The sequence below is a fragment of the Arachis ipaensis genome, chromosome B02 (assembly GCF_000816755.2).
Source record: "Arachis ipaensis cultivar K30076 chromosome B02, Araip1.1, whole genome shotgun sequence".
In the NCBI taxonomy this organism is placed as follows: Eukaryota; Viridiplantae; Streptophyta; class Magnoliopsida; order Fabales; family Fabaceae; genus Arachis; species Arachis ipaensis.
Genome location: NC_029786.2, coordinates 14,146,791 through 14,161,484, shown reverse-complemented (window position 1 = coordinate 14,161,484; position 14,694 = coordinate 14,146,791). Strand labels below are relative to the sequence as shown.

Here is a 14,694-nt window from a genome sequence, read left to right as displayed (position 1 = left end):
ACACTTGGAATTTTAGTTTTAAACTTTTTAAAAGAGATTTTTGATTTTCTTGGAAGAAATTTCAACTCAATCCTCTCTTACTTAATTGTACCTATAATCATTCTTTAAATTTTGACAAAAGTGTTTTGAATTTGGCATGTCTTTATTCATGTGTTTTTGAAACCTTACTTCAAATTTTTTTTTTTTAAACAAAATTTGGAACTCCTTTCAATATCACTGTAATTTCACTATATACACCTAATTGACTAAATACTTGAGTATCTTTTAAGTTTTTTGAGGAATTACTTTTGATCCTTTATTCAATTAAATTCTATTTTTCAAATTTCACATATTTTGTCTTTACCTTAGAAATAGTTTTGGTGAAAAACAACTTGATTTCCTACCAAACTCGCTTTATTTTTATGCAAATTTTTAATTGATTATGTAAAGTACCTTTCAAGATTGTTAAGAAAATATTTCATCCTTAGCTTGGATAATTTTCATTTCACAAATCTTGCATAATTTAGTTTGACTTGAATTTATTTTAACATGACACAATATTTACGTTTCTGAAGATTCTCTTGAATTTTGCAAAGCAATTGCCCTGTTTTCCTCTATAGTTTCTATTAGAGCTTTTTGAAATCAAAATTATTTTCTATTAGCATTTTTATTCTTCTTTCCGGCATACTTCATGACTTTTAGTCATTCTTATTTGTTGGTCATTTCAACCATTCCTTCATATTTTTGTAAACCTTGTACTCCTCTGATTTGGTTTTATTTTATTTTGATCTAATTTACTACTACCTTTCTCTTGTATCTCTTAGAGTTCTTAAATTATATATTTCTTGTTATGATGCGAAATGACTCTTTTCGACACGTGTTCTCGTGCCTATACATCGTTGCTTAGTTGTAATCTTACACCTCCTTCCGAATTTATGAGAAACATAATTTTATCGCTTATTTTTCTTTTCCTGCAAATTGTGTCTCTTTGAACGTACTTGTACGTATCTCAGTGTTACACGTGATTCTTAGAGGTAAAAACCGAGGTGTTAGCTCTTTAGGGAACGACTAGTAGAAAAGGAGGTTTAAGTTTTCAGTAGCTAAATTGAAAGCTTGTTTGAAGTCTTATGTCTAGTTGATCTTGTTTGAACTCCTTTGATTTAATATCTTTTTTCGTATGGCCTGGTTTCTTTTTAAGTACATCTTAATATTCTTGAATATTCTTTACGTGATGGCAATTTTGCTTTGATATGAACTTTTAAAGCAAGTTTTGGATTCTCTTCTTAAGAAAGTTAAATCAATTTTTCTCGCTTAAATTGTATCCATAGCCATTTTTTAAATTGACAAAGTTATTTTGAGGTCGGCATGCGCTGTTTTAAATAAAGTTTTGAAACCGACTTATAAGCAAATTTTTACTTCAGAATTCTTTTCTAAATAAAGTTTAACTTCTTGTTCCATATTTGTTATAATTTTTATACGCACTTGATTGAATATAAACTTCGAGAATTTTTAAACAAACATTTGATTTTCTTACAACCTTCTCACGATTTTACTGTACTTTTATTTGATTGAATACCTAAACGTCTTTTAAGATTTTCAAAAAAAATTGTTGTTTTGGCCTTAACCCAATTGACTTTCTCTTTTCAAACCTCACCTATTTTGTCTTTAACTTGTAAATTATTTTGACAAGAGGCAATTTGATTTCATTCTGAGTTTTATGCCTACCTTTGGTTAAGTGGTGCACCTAACTATTTTTCTCAAATATTTAAGGGAATATTTTTGTTCTTAGTCAAATCGGTATTCATTTTCTTTTAAAACTCTACATAATCTATTTCAACATGGAATTGTATTAATGTAATGCCACAAATATACTTTTGTTATTTCTTTTACAAAGTGTTTGATGCGCACTTTTCCTTTGACAAATGTGAAATAGTTTTTGAAATGTTTTTCATTCTCTATGAGCAATTCATTTGAAAGTATTCTTAATTCTACTCGAGACTTATAAGCCTTGTCTTTGGTCTTAGACATTTTTTTCTGTAAACCTCATATTCCTTGACTCGACTTAATTTTGCTTCAAATTACTGCACTACTTTTTCTTTTGTTATTTCTATCGGGTTTTGTAGATTCGGGAATCATTCTTGAGATTGCCAAACTGATTTTCTGTCTGACACTCTTCATTTCTTATGCATTCCTGATTACTTGAGATTTCAACAATCCTTTCAAACCCTGGCGGATTTTGTCGCTTGTCTTTTTCCAAGGTCTTATATTCTTTTGAATAAACTCGAGGATTGCCTTAGAATCACGTATGACTTTTAAGGGCAAACGAAACTTTAAAAAATGCTATTCATAGACATGAAAGATGAATTGGTAAGCGTGCAACGTTATGAGGAGTATAACAGTTTGTTCCTCGTAAAAGTTTACGGATGTTAGGATTGTGACGGGTTTTGGAGTTGTGAAATGATTGATGGAATTGGGGGCTGAAGTTCTAAAATGGATAAGAGATCTATGAGCGAGCGTTATATCCGTTGTTTTGTACCAACCTGTTTTGTAGCCCTTTTTGCCACACAAGCTGCCGTTTTGTTTTGTGAACGCCTATCTTGATTTGCACCCTATTTTGTTCCCCCAAGCTTTTGTAAAGGTTTGAACATTTATATATGCATACTAAGATTTCATACTTCTCTATAAAGTGTTTAAAAAGTAGAGTGCAAAGATTATGTATTACCTTATATATTACTTTAATTTTTCGAGGACAAAAATTTTTATAAGTTGGGTAGGATGTAAGACTCAGAATTTTCGAAAAATCTTATTATGAGTTAATTTTGATTTATTTATTCATTAAAGATTTTAATTTCAGAAATTATTTTATTAAAGCTACTAAATCAAGTTTAGGATTCGTAAAATAATAAAAATTTACATGATTTGATTTAAATAATTGTGATTTTAGAAATTAATACTTTAATTTTCATGAGTAAAGAAAATTAATTATATTATTTATAGTTATCGAATTAGAATTATTTATTTGAAAATAATTTATAAATGGATAGTTAAATAGTATTTTTTAATAAATATTAGTGTTGGATTAAATTATGTTTTCAATTATCCTATTGCTCTTAATTTTATAAAATTGTTATATTACTCATTTGAACCGTCGGATCGCACAGAGTGAGAGAGAGAGAAAGCACAGGAGCAGAGAGAGAAAGAAGAGACCCACGCTAACCACCGCCGCTTCTGCAGCTCGAAACCCCGCTACCACCGCCGGAGTGTGCACTATCGCTATCCACTGCCGTTGCTTGTTGTTTTGAACTGTTGCACCATCGTTGCTGCCGTTCGGATCACTGGGAACGTGGCAGTGATCACCGGAACCACCATCGGAGTTACCATTATTTCAGTTCAGCCGTTCGTCCTTGTTTGGGTAAGCAATGTGTTTCGAAACCTATAAATTAGTATTTCTGTTCTAAGTTATTTGAGGATCTAAGGTCTTAGTGTCATAGGATCGAGTTACGGGTCTTGATTGTTGAGTATCAAGGTGCTGCGTCGTCACCGAAGCTGCTGTTGCTCCATTTTCTCAATTATTTGTAAGCCTAGATTGAGCTAAGGCTATGTTTAGAGGCTGTAGCTGCTGGGGAACGGTCGGTATTGATGCTGCTACTGTGGAATAAGAATAGAAATGTAGTTTGTTGCGTAGTTGGATCGCGAATGAGGTATGATTTTTTCTTAAAATCTAATTTACATTACAGAGTTGTGATAAATAGATATTGATGCAAAAAGATATATTTCTGTGATTATATTTGTCTTGTGGATGTGATGGTTTGTTGGACTGAATTATTGGGTGTTTGATTGCTTGAGTGAAGTACGATTGTTGATAAGAAATGGATTTGGAAAGTCATTTACTTGATTATTATGAAAAGTGGTTTTTCTTGGTTTGAAGTTAAAGCGGTTTGATTTTGAGTCGGTCTGATTTTATAAATAATTTAATACTTGAACTGGTTTGACTTTAAAAAGAGTTTTATTATTGGAATTGGTCTGATTTGAAAATACTTTGATACTGGAATTGGTTGAATTTTGGAAAGTGATTGAGATTTGGAAATGGTTGAGAAAGGATTTGAGAAATGTTTGGATGGGACCCGAAAAAGGGTGGCAGTGTCCGAGTTTTAGAGGAGATGCTGCCGAAATTTTATAAAATTGAAAGTTTTATTTAAAGTAATTAATTAAAAAGATTTGTTTTTAAGCATTATACGTTTTAAGATTGATTTGTCTATCAAAGAAAGAAGTTTGTTTTGGAATTGAGATTGTTAACGAACAGAATGAAAAAGAGGATTGATGAGGATTTTCCCTGAAATATGGTTTTTAAATGAATTTGGAAATGAGATTTGGATTGATGAATGATTATGATGTTGAGAATGTTGAGATGTGAACTTTGAATTATTCACATGGCTTATGAATTTGAAATATCTGAGATATGAGGTTCCCTGGATTAAGTGCCGTGGCTTGCCACCACGTGTACCAGGTTGAAAACTCGATACTCTGTTGACTCTACGACGTAAGTGTGTGACCGGGTACTATATAAATTCCCGGAAATGTTATTCCCATTGAGTAATATTGATTATTTGAGAAAAAACTATGCATAGACTCTTGGGGATGCACGTCGGGAGACAGTCTAAGTACAATTCAGACTTGTCGGGTTGGCTGGATAACCGACACATGAGCCTCATCAGCCATAGGACAGGCACGCATCATATGCATTTGTATGCTTTGCTTGGGTTTGAACTTGTTTTGGTTTGCCTAATTGCTAAACTGTTCTTAGCTGCTACTTGAACTATTTGCTGTAACTGCTACCTACTTATGCTTTCCTTGTCTGTCTTGCCTGTGTTTGTACTGGCGTGCTAGATTTGAGAATGAACTTTGGTGCTGAATTAATGATTGTGTTGTTTGATTGCGTGGTTGGTTTCTGATTGAGATTTTTTTATAAGAAAGGAAAGGTTTCGGATTTCTGACAGATTAAACATTGTTTCTTTGAAAAGGTTTTGAACGATTACCTATTGGTTTTTAAAAGATTCATAAGGCAACGATAATCACTGAGTTTGAAAATAATTTTCTTATTAAATATCTTCTTATGACAACTTTGAAATTCCGTGGTGAGACCATGTGGTTAGGTTCTCACCCCCCTATAGCTTTACCTTTTTAGGAACCGGATGAAGAAGCATTAAGAAGAGTTATACTGCATTTGGTTTATATGTTGTGTTAATTAGATTATTTTCTTCCCTCGTCTTTGTTATTACAAGTTTGTAAGAGGGATAGGAGTTGTATGTTTTATGTGTATATTATATTATGAGATATTATGTAAGGAGTCTTGTATATGAATCTATGCCTACTTGTATTTTTCTTAAGATATAGTATTTATTTCCGATTTTCAAAGAAATCAGCGATACAATGTCGAGTCACATGGTCCTATTTTAATATTTAGTATGTAAAGTAGTCGTAATACTTCTTGCTATCAGAGTAGCGCAGCCGAAAGCATAATTTCTGATGGTGAGGATGTTATAGAATGCAAATGTTTTTTTTAATTAAAAAAAATTAATAAAAGTTATTATAAAATGACTACAATATCGTTATTATAAAACACAACTAAAATATCCCTATTATATATATATATATATATATATATTGAAAACTTTAAATTCTAACCCTATAACGATAGAGAAGAAAAGAGTTAGAATTTAGAATTTTTAAAATTAATATATATAATAAGAGTATTTTAGTCATTTTATATAATAGAGATATTATAGTCATTTTTTATAAAAAAAATAATATTAATTTAGACGGATTCAAAATTTAATTCACTATTTTTCGATCAAATTAATTTGTCTGACCTAATTTTGACAAAAATAATATAATTTAAATTATTATATATGTTAAATTTTATTTATTAAAAAATATCTTTAAAAAAAGACGTTTTCTGCGTCATTATGAGAGCATCCCCGTTAAAATTAAGGTAGTTGGCATATCTGGAACATTTAAGTTTAATAGTTCTTTCTTATCAAACAATATACTTTTTTTATGTCATGTATTACTTTTTTTATTTTCAGTTAAGGAAATGATAAATATGTTGTTATATTTTGATTGAAAATCAATCAAATTAATAATTCTTTGAATAAGTATTTTGTTGAGTTTAATATCTTGTCACTTTATAAGACTTGCTAGTGGTGCTGGTCAAAACTCTATGGAATATGAGGCTTTATTGGGAACTTGGAATATGAATTACTTGCAATTTAATTAGTACAATTTATTTTTCCTAGTATATTGGAATCTCTTTTATTAAGATACATAGACTTTATGTTCAGTTGTACTTATATTTATAGGTGGCATCTTGTCACTTTCTATAATGTGTCGCATAATAAAATACGTTCACTTATTCTCCTTAACTGGGTTGATTTGTAGCCACATTTGTAAGTTGAATTCCGTTCAAACATTTTCTTTTTCAATATGTCGTTTTAGAGGGATACCTTTAATTTAACTTAATTAATTAATAAATTTTCAGAAGCCAGCACTTGAATAGACTACTTTCAATTTTAAAAATAAAAAATTCCTGAAAATGGATTCTTGCATTCACTTTCCAGTTTCCGACAATTTATGAGAGGCATAATCACATGAACACTTGTCAACCGATGACTGAAATTATAGGTAGTCTCCAATATAAATAACATGTTATGTTGTGAGATGAATTTTAGGATAAATAATGTTAATAAATCAAATAGATTTAAATATTATATGAAAGTTTTAAATAAAAAAATAAGATGGAAATGATGAGAAATGGAAGGGGTAGCTGTGAACACTAGAGAAATATATCTACAAATTTTTGTGATAAGGTAGCTATAATGTCACCAAGGCCAACAAATTTAACAAGTAATTTAGATTAGGCAGTTGAAGTGGTTATTAAGGTGTTTCGAGAGGAAGTTGAAGATGAGGCTAGATTGGTAAATTCAGAAACAATTTTGAATGAGTGGAGTTATGAAAATTTAAGACACAATCAATTAAAATTGGTAACTTATCAATTTAATAAAGGTAATATTGAAGGCATGGCAAATTTTGTGGGATATGAAGTGAGTAATAAAGTGAATTCTGAATTGACTATTTCCTGGGATTATGGTTGCAATCCTACTGGGCCAGGTAGGGGGAGAAATAAGGCCGGCTGTAAACATACAAGGGGGCCCCTAAACAAATTTAGGTGCTGCAATAAAGCCTTGGTACTTGATGGACAAAGGCCCGAAGCAACAAAGCACGTTGGAGGAAACGCACATCATGAGCCTTCCTTGGAGATCTCGGGTCGAGTCTGCTCCGGGTTGGTGTTGAAGCCAGCGGATTGGGGAAACGCGCATCAGCAGGGTCTCGTTTCACCAGCTGTGGAAGCCTCTGCGCCTGGGGATCTTCGGAAGTTGGGGGCTACGGTCTCTAGGGCTGAAGAAGCACAAACCTCCCCTGATGAAGAACGAGTAACGGCGGCTGGCTCACAAGCTGTGCGATGACCAGATCACAAGATGGGGACGGTTGCTGGGCGACCGGGGTTGGAGTAAACCAGAGAAAAGAACGACGAACTGGCCAAGGAAGTGTGGTGGTGCACGAAATTGTGATGTCCAGGCTCAAACAATCCCTGGCAACGTGAGCAACTTGGTACGCGTAATCGTGATTACACTTTGATTATGTAAAATTCATGACTCTTTCTTTCCCTGGCAATGGCGCCAAGAACATGGTGCCAATACCATGGTTCACAACTTCGATACAACTAACCAGCAAGTGCACTGGGTCGTCCAAGTAATACCTCAATAGTCTCCTAAGATGAACAATGGATTAAAACTGAGACCAAAGATGTCTAATACAATAGTAAGAGGTCCTATTTATAATAAACTAGCTACTAGGGTTTACATGAGTAAGTAATTGATGCATAAATCCATTTCCGTGGCCCACTTGGTGTGTGCTTGGGCTGGGCTTGAGTGTTGCACGTGTAGAGGTCCTTCTTGGAGTTGAACGCCAGCTTTTGTGCCAGTTTGGGCGTTCAACTCTGGTTTTGGCTCCTTTTCTGGCGCTGGACGCCAGATTTGGGTAGAAAGCTGGTGTTGAACGCCAGTTTACGTCATCTATTCTTGGCCAAAGTATGGACTATTATATATTTCTGGAAAGCCCTGGATGTCTACTTTCCAACTCAATTGGAAGCGCGCCATTTTGAGTTCTGTAGCTCCAGAAAATCCACTTTGAGTGCAGGGAGGTCAGAATCCAACAGCATCAGCAGTCCTTCTTCAACCTCTGAATCTGATTTCTGCTCAAGTCCCTCAATTTCAGCCAGAAAATACCTGAAATCACAGAAAAACACACAAACTCATAGTAAAGTCCAGAAATGTGAATTTAACATAAAAACTAATGAAAACATCCCTAAAAGTAACTAGATCCTACTAAAAACATACTAAAAACAATGTCAAAAAGCGTATAAATTATCCGCTCATCACAACACCAAAATTAAATTGTTGCTTGTCCTCAAGCAACTGAAAATCAAATAGGATATAAAGAAGAGAATATACTATAAATTCCAAACTATCAATGAAACATAGCTGCAATCATATGAGCGGGACTTATAGCTTTTTGCCTCTTGAATAGTTTTGGCATCTCACTTTATCCATTGAGGTTTCCGGGATCTCATGGTGATGAGCTTCATACGCCTCTTGAGCTCCATGAATGGGCTCTCTCACTTGCTCCATCTTCTTCTTAGTGATGGGCTTGTCCTCTTTAATGAGGATATCTCCCTCTATGTCAATCCCAGCCGAATTGCATAGGTGGCAAATGAGGTGAGGAAAGGCTAACCTTGCCATAGTGGAGGACTTGTCAGCCACCTTGTAGAGTTCTTGAGGTATAATCTCATGAACTTCCACCTCTTCTCCAATCATGATGCTATGGATCATGATGGCCCGGTCTATAGTAACTTCAGATCGGTTGCTAGTGGGAATGATTGAGCATTGAATGAACTCCAACCATCCTCTAGCTACAGGCTTGAGGTCCAATCTTCTTAGTTGAACCGGCTTGCCTTTGGAGTCAACTTTCCATTGAGCTCCTTCTACACATATGTCCATAAGGACTTGGTCCAACCTTTGATCAAAGTTGACCCTCCTAGTGTAGGGGCGTTCATCTCCTTGCATCATGGGCAAGTTAAACGCCAACCTCACATTCTCCGGACTAAAATCTAAGTATTTCCCCCGAACCATTGTAACATAGTTCTTTGGATCCGGGTTCTTACTTTGATCATGGTTCTTGGTGATCCATGCATTGGCATAGAACTCTTGAACCATTAGGATGCCGACTTGTTGGATGGGATTTGTTAGAACTTCCCAACCTCTTCTTTGAATTTCATGTCGGATCTCTGGATACTCATTTCTTTTGAGTTTGAAAGGGACCTCAGGGATCACCTTCTTCTTGGCCACAACTTCATAGAAGTGGTCTTGATGGGCTTTGGAGATGAACCTTTCCATCTCCCATGACTCGGAGGTGGAAGCTTTTGTCTTCCCTTTCCCTCTTCTAGAGGATTCTCCGGTATTAGATGCCATCAATGGTAATGGAAAAACAAAAAATCTATGCTTTTACCACACCAAACTTAGAATATTGCTCGCCCTCGAGCAATAAACAAAAGAATAGAAGAAGAAGAAGAAGAAATATGGAGAGGGAGAGGGAGATGTGGTTTCGGCCACGAGGAGTGTAGAGGGATGTGTTGTGTGAATTTGATGAAGAATAGAGGTCTTTATATAGGGAAGGGAGGGGGGTTAAGGTTCGGCCATATGGGTGGGTTTGGGTGGGAAATTGGTTTTGAATTTTGAAGGTAGGTGGAGTTTATGAGGTAGGTTTATGGGGAAGAGTGGATGGATGTGAGTGGTGAAGAGGTGATGGGGAAGAGAGTTTGAGGTGATTGGTGAAGGGTTTTTGGGGAGGAGTGTTTATGGGGTTGTGTGAAAGAGAGTGGTGAGAAGAAGTGAGTGGAGGTAGGTGGGGATCCTGTGGGGTCCACAGATCCTGAGGTGTTCAAGGATTTACATCCCTGCACCCATTAGGCATGTAAAAATGCTTTTGCACCCAACTCTGGGCGTTCAGCGCCAGGTTGGTGGCCATTTTGGGCATTCAACGCCCATTTGTGTGCCATTTCTGGCGTTGAACGCCAGAACCATGCCTGTTCTGGCGTTCAGCGCCCAGAAGCTGCCCATTTTGGGCGTTCAGCGCCAGAACCATGCTCTGTTCTGGCGCTGAATGCCAGACAGATGCTCCTCCAGGGTGTGATTTTTCTTCTGCTGTTTTTGATTCCGTTTTCAATTTTTATATTTATTTTGTGACTCCACATGATCATGAACCTACAAAGACATATAACTAAGAAAAATATAGTTAGATAAATAAAAATTGGGTTGCCTCCCAACAAGCGCTTCTTTAATGTCAATAGCTTGACAGTGGGCTCTCATGGAGCCTCACAGATGTGCAGAGCTTTGAAACTCTCCAACACCAAACTTAGAGTTTGGATATGGGAGTTCAACACCAAACTTAGAGTTTAGTTGTGGCCTCCCAACACCAAACTTAGAGTTTGACTGTGGGGGCTCAGGTTGACTCTGCTTTGAGAGAAGCTTTTCATGCTTCCTCTCCATGGTTGCAGAGGGAGATCCTTGAGTTTTAAACACAAGGGAGTCCTCATTCCATTGAAGGACTATTTCACCTCTGTCAACATCAATCACAGCTCTTGTTGTGGCCAGGAAAGGTCTTCCTAGGATGATGGATTCATCCTCTTCCTTTCCAGTATCCAGGACTATGAAATCAGCAGGGATGTAAAGGCCCTCAACCTTTACTAATACGTCCTCTACTTGTCCATATGCCTGTTTTCTTGAATTGTCTGCCATCTCTAAGTGTTCGGCCATGGTGCTTATGTCAATGGCCTTGTACTCTCCTTTTGGGTTCTCTTCTGTATTGCTTGGGAGAGTACTGGGATGGATTTCAGTGATCCTTTTACTCAGCTGGCCCACTTGTGCTTCCAAATTTCTAATGGAAGACCTGGTTTCATTCATGAAACTCACAGTGGCCTTAGATAGAACAGAGACTAGATTTGCTAAATTAGAAGCATTTTGTTCAGAGTTCTCTGTCTGTTGTTGAGTGGATGATGGAAAAGGTTTATTATTGCTAAACCTGTTCCTTCCACCATTATTAAAGCCTTGTTGACGCTTTTGATCCTTCCATGAGAAATTTGGATGATTTCTCCATGATGAGTTATAGGTGTTTCCATAAGGTTCACCTAAGTAATTCACCTCTGCTATTGCAGGGTTCTCAGGATCATAAGCTTCTTCTTCATAAGAAGCCTCTTCAGTACTGTTGGATGCAGCTTGCATTCCATGCAGACTCTGAGAGATAATATTGACTTGCTGAGTCAATATTTTGTTCTGAGCCAATATGGCATTCAGAGTATCAACTTCAAGAACTCCCTTCTTCATAGGCGTCCCATTACTCACAGGATTCCTTTCAGAAGTGTACATGAACTGGTTATTAGCAACCATGTCAATGAGTTCTTGAGCTTCTGCAGGCGTTTTCTTTAGGTGAATGGATCCACCTGCAGAAGTGTCCAGTGACATCTTTGATAGCTCAGATAAACCATCATAGAATATATCTAGGATGGTCCATTCTGAAAGCATGTCAGAATGACACTTTTTGGTCAACTGTTTGTATCTTTCCCAAGCTTCATAGAGGGATTCACCTTCTTTCTGTCTGAAGGTTTGAACATCAACTCTAAGCTTGCTCAGCTTTTGAGGAGGAAAGTACTTAGCTAAGAAAGCCGTGACCAGCTTATCCCAAGAGTTCAGGCTGTCTTTGGGTTGAGAATCCAACCATAATCTAGCTCTGTCTCTTACAGCAAAAGGGAAAAGCATGAGCCTGTAGACTTCAGGATCTACTCCATTAGTCTTAACAGTATCACATATCTGCAAGAATTCAATTAAGAACTGAAAAGGATCTTCAGATGGAAGTCCATGAAACTTGCAGTTCTGCTGCATCAGAGAAACTAATTGAGGTTTCAGCTCAAAGTTGTTTGCTCCAATGGCAGGAATGGAGATGCTTCTTCCATGTAAATTGGAATTAGGTGCAGTAAAGTCACCAAGCATCTTCCTTGCATTATTATTATTTTCGGCTGCCATTTCCTCTTCCTGTTCGAAAATTTCTGAAAGGTTATCTCTGGATTGTTGTATTTTAACTTCTCTTAATTTTCTTTTCAGAGTCCTTTCAGGTTCTGGATCTGCTTCAACAAGAATGTTCTTATCCTTGCTCCTGCTCATATGACAAAGAAGAAGGCACAGACAAGTAATAATAATAATGGAGATCCTTTATACCACAGTATAGGGATCCCTGTGTGAGTGGAAGAAGAGGGGGAGACAAAGAATGTAATATAATGGAAGAAACACAACTGTGAGGATAGAAGGGATGTGAGATGAGATGTTAGGATATGAATGAATAAATAGAATAAGATGGGAGAGAGAGAATTTTTGAAAAATATTTTTGAAAAAGAGTTAGTGATTTTTGAAAATAGTTTTTGAAAATTGTTAGTAATTTTCGAAAATTAAGATTTAAAAATTAAATTAATTAATAAATTAAAAAGAAATTTTGAAAAAGGGGGAAGATATTTTCGAAAAATGAGAGAGAGAGAGAGTTAGTTAGGTAGTTTTGAAAAAGTTAAGAAACAAACAAAAAGTTAGTTAGTTAGTTGAAACAAATTTTGAAAACCAATTTTTGAAAAGATAAGAAGTTAGGAAGTTAGAGAAGATATTTTGAAATCAAATTTTTGAAAAAGGTAAGAAGATATTTTTGAAAAGATATGATAGAAATTAGTTTTGAAAAAGATTTGATTTTTAAAATCTCAATTAATGACTTGATTCATAAGAAATCACAAGATATGATTCTAGAACTTAAAGTTTGAATCTTTCTTAACAATTAAGTAACAAACTTCAAATTTTTGAATCAAAACATTAATTGATTATGTTATTTTCGAAAATTTGATATAAAAATAAGAAAAAGATTTTTTTGAAAAATATTTTTGAAATTTTCGAAAATAACTAAGAAATTTGAAAAAGAATTGATTTTTGAAAAAGATTTTGAAAAAGATAAGATTTTCAAATTGAAAATTTGATTTGACTCATGAGAAACAATTTTATTTTAAAAATTTTTGAAAAAGTCAACTCAATTTTCGAATTTGATGAGAGAAAAAGGGAAAGATATATATTTTTTTTTTTGAAATTTTTTTATGAAAAACATGAAAATTATGCAATGCATGAAATTTTTAGATCAAAACAATGAATGCATACAATAATGCTATGAATGTCAAGATGAACACCAAGAACATTATGAAGATCATGATGAACATCAAGAACACATTTTTGAAAAATTTTTAATGCAAAGAAAACATGTAAGACACCAAACTTAGAAATCTTTCATGTTTAGACTCTAACAAACGAAAAATGTACATGAAAAACAACTAAAAGATGCAAAACAAGAAAACATCAAGATCAAACAAGAAGACTTACCAAGAACAACTTGAAGATCATGAAGAACACTATGAATGCATGAATTCTCGAAAAATGCAAGATGCATATGCAAATGACACCAAACTTATGACATGACTCAAGACTCAAACAAGAAACACAAAATATTTTTGATTTTTATGATTTTCTAAATTTTTTTGTATTTTTTCGAAAATTATATGAGAAAGAAAAATAAGGATTCCAAAATTTTTAACATGAATTCCAGGAATCTTGCATTCTTAGTCTAAAGCTTTAGTCCAGGAATTAGACATGGCTCACTAGCCAGCCAAGCTTTCAATGAAAGCTTCGGTCCAAAACACTAGACATGGCCAATGGCCAGCCAAGCTTCAGCATGTAATTTAGATATGACATGCCTGACATACTCATTCCCAAAGGAATAGACATGGCTTTACAGCCAGCCAGGCTTCACATGCTTCATGAAACACTAGAATTCATTCTTAAAAATTTTGAATAAAATTTTTGAAAACATTTTTATATTATTTTCGAAAACAGATGAGAAAATTTTAGAGATATTTTTGAAAAATTTTTAAAAAAAAAATAAAAAAAAATTACCTAATCTGAGCAACAAGATGAACCGTCAGTTGTCCAAACTCAAACAATCCCCGGCAACGGCGCCAAAAACTTGGTGCACGAAATTGTGATGTCCAGGCTCAAACAATCCCTGGTAACGTGAGCAACTTGGTACGCGTAATCGTGATTACACTTTGATTATGTAAAATTCATGACTCTTTCTTTCCCTGGCAATGGCGCCAAGAACATGGTGCCAATACCATAGTTCACAACTTCGATACAACTAACCAGCAAATGCACTGGGTCGTCCAAGTAATACCTTACGTGAGTAAGGGTCGAATCCCACGGAGATTGTTGGTATGAAGCAAGCTATGGTCACCTTGTAAATCTCAGTCAGGCAGATATAAAGTGATAATGGTGTTTTCGAATATTATATAATAAAATAGGGATAGAGATACTTATGTAATTCATTGGTAGGAATTTCAGATAAGCGAATGGAGATGCTTTTCGTTCCTCTGAACCTCTACTTTCCTGCTATCTTCATCCAATCAGTCTTATTCCTTTCCATGGCTGGCTTTATGTGATACATCACCACTGTCAATGGCTACTTTCG

At 35.0% G+C, this 14,694-nt stretch overlaps 1 long non-coding RNA gene across 1 annotated transcript; it reads left to right on the top strand.

The window, feature by feature from the left end:
* On the top strand, positions 3,181 to 5,202 carry LOC110267471. Its single transcript, XR_002355130.1, has 3 exons — positions 3,181 to 3,391; positions 3,506 to 3,680; positions 5,151 to 5,202. It is a non-coding gene; the product is annotated as an uncharacterized LOC110267471 (long non-coding RNA).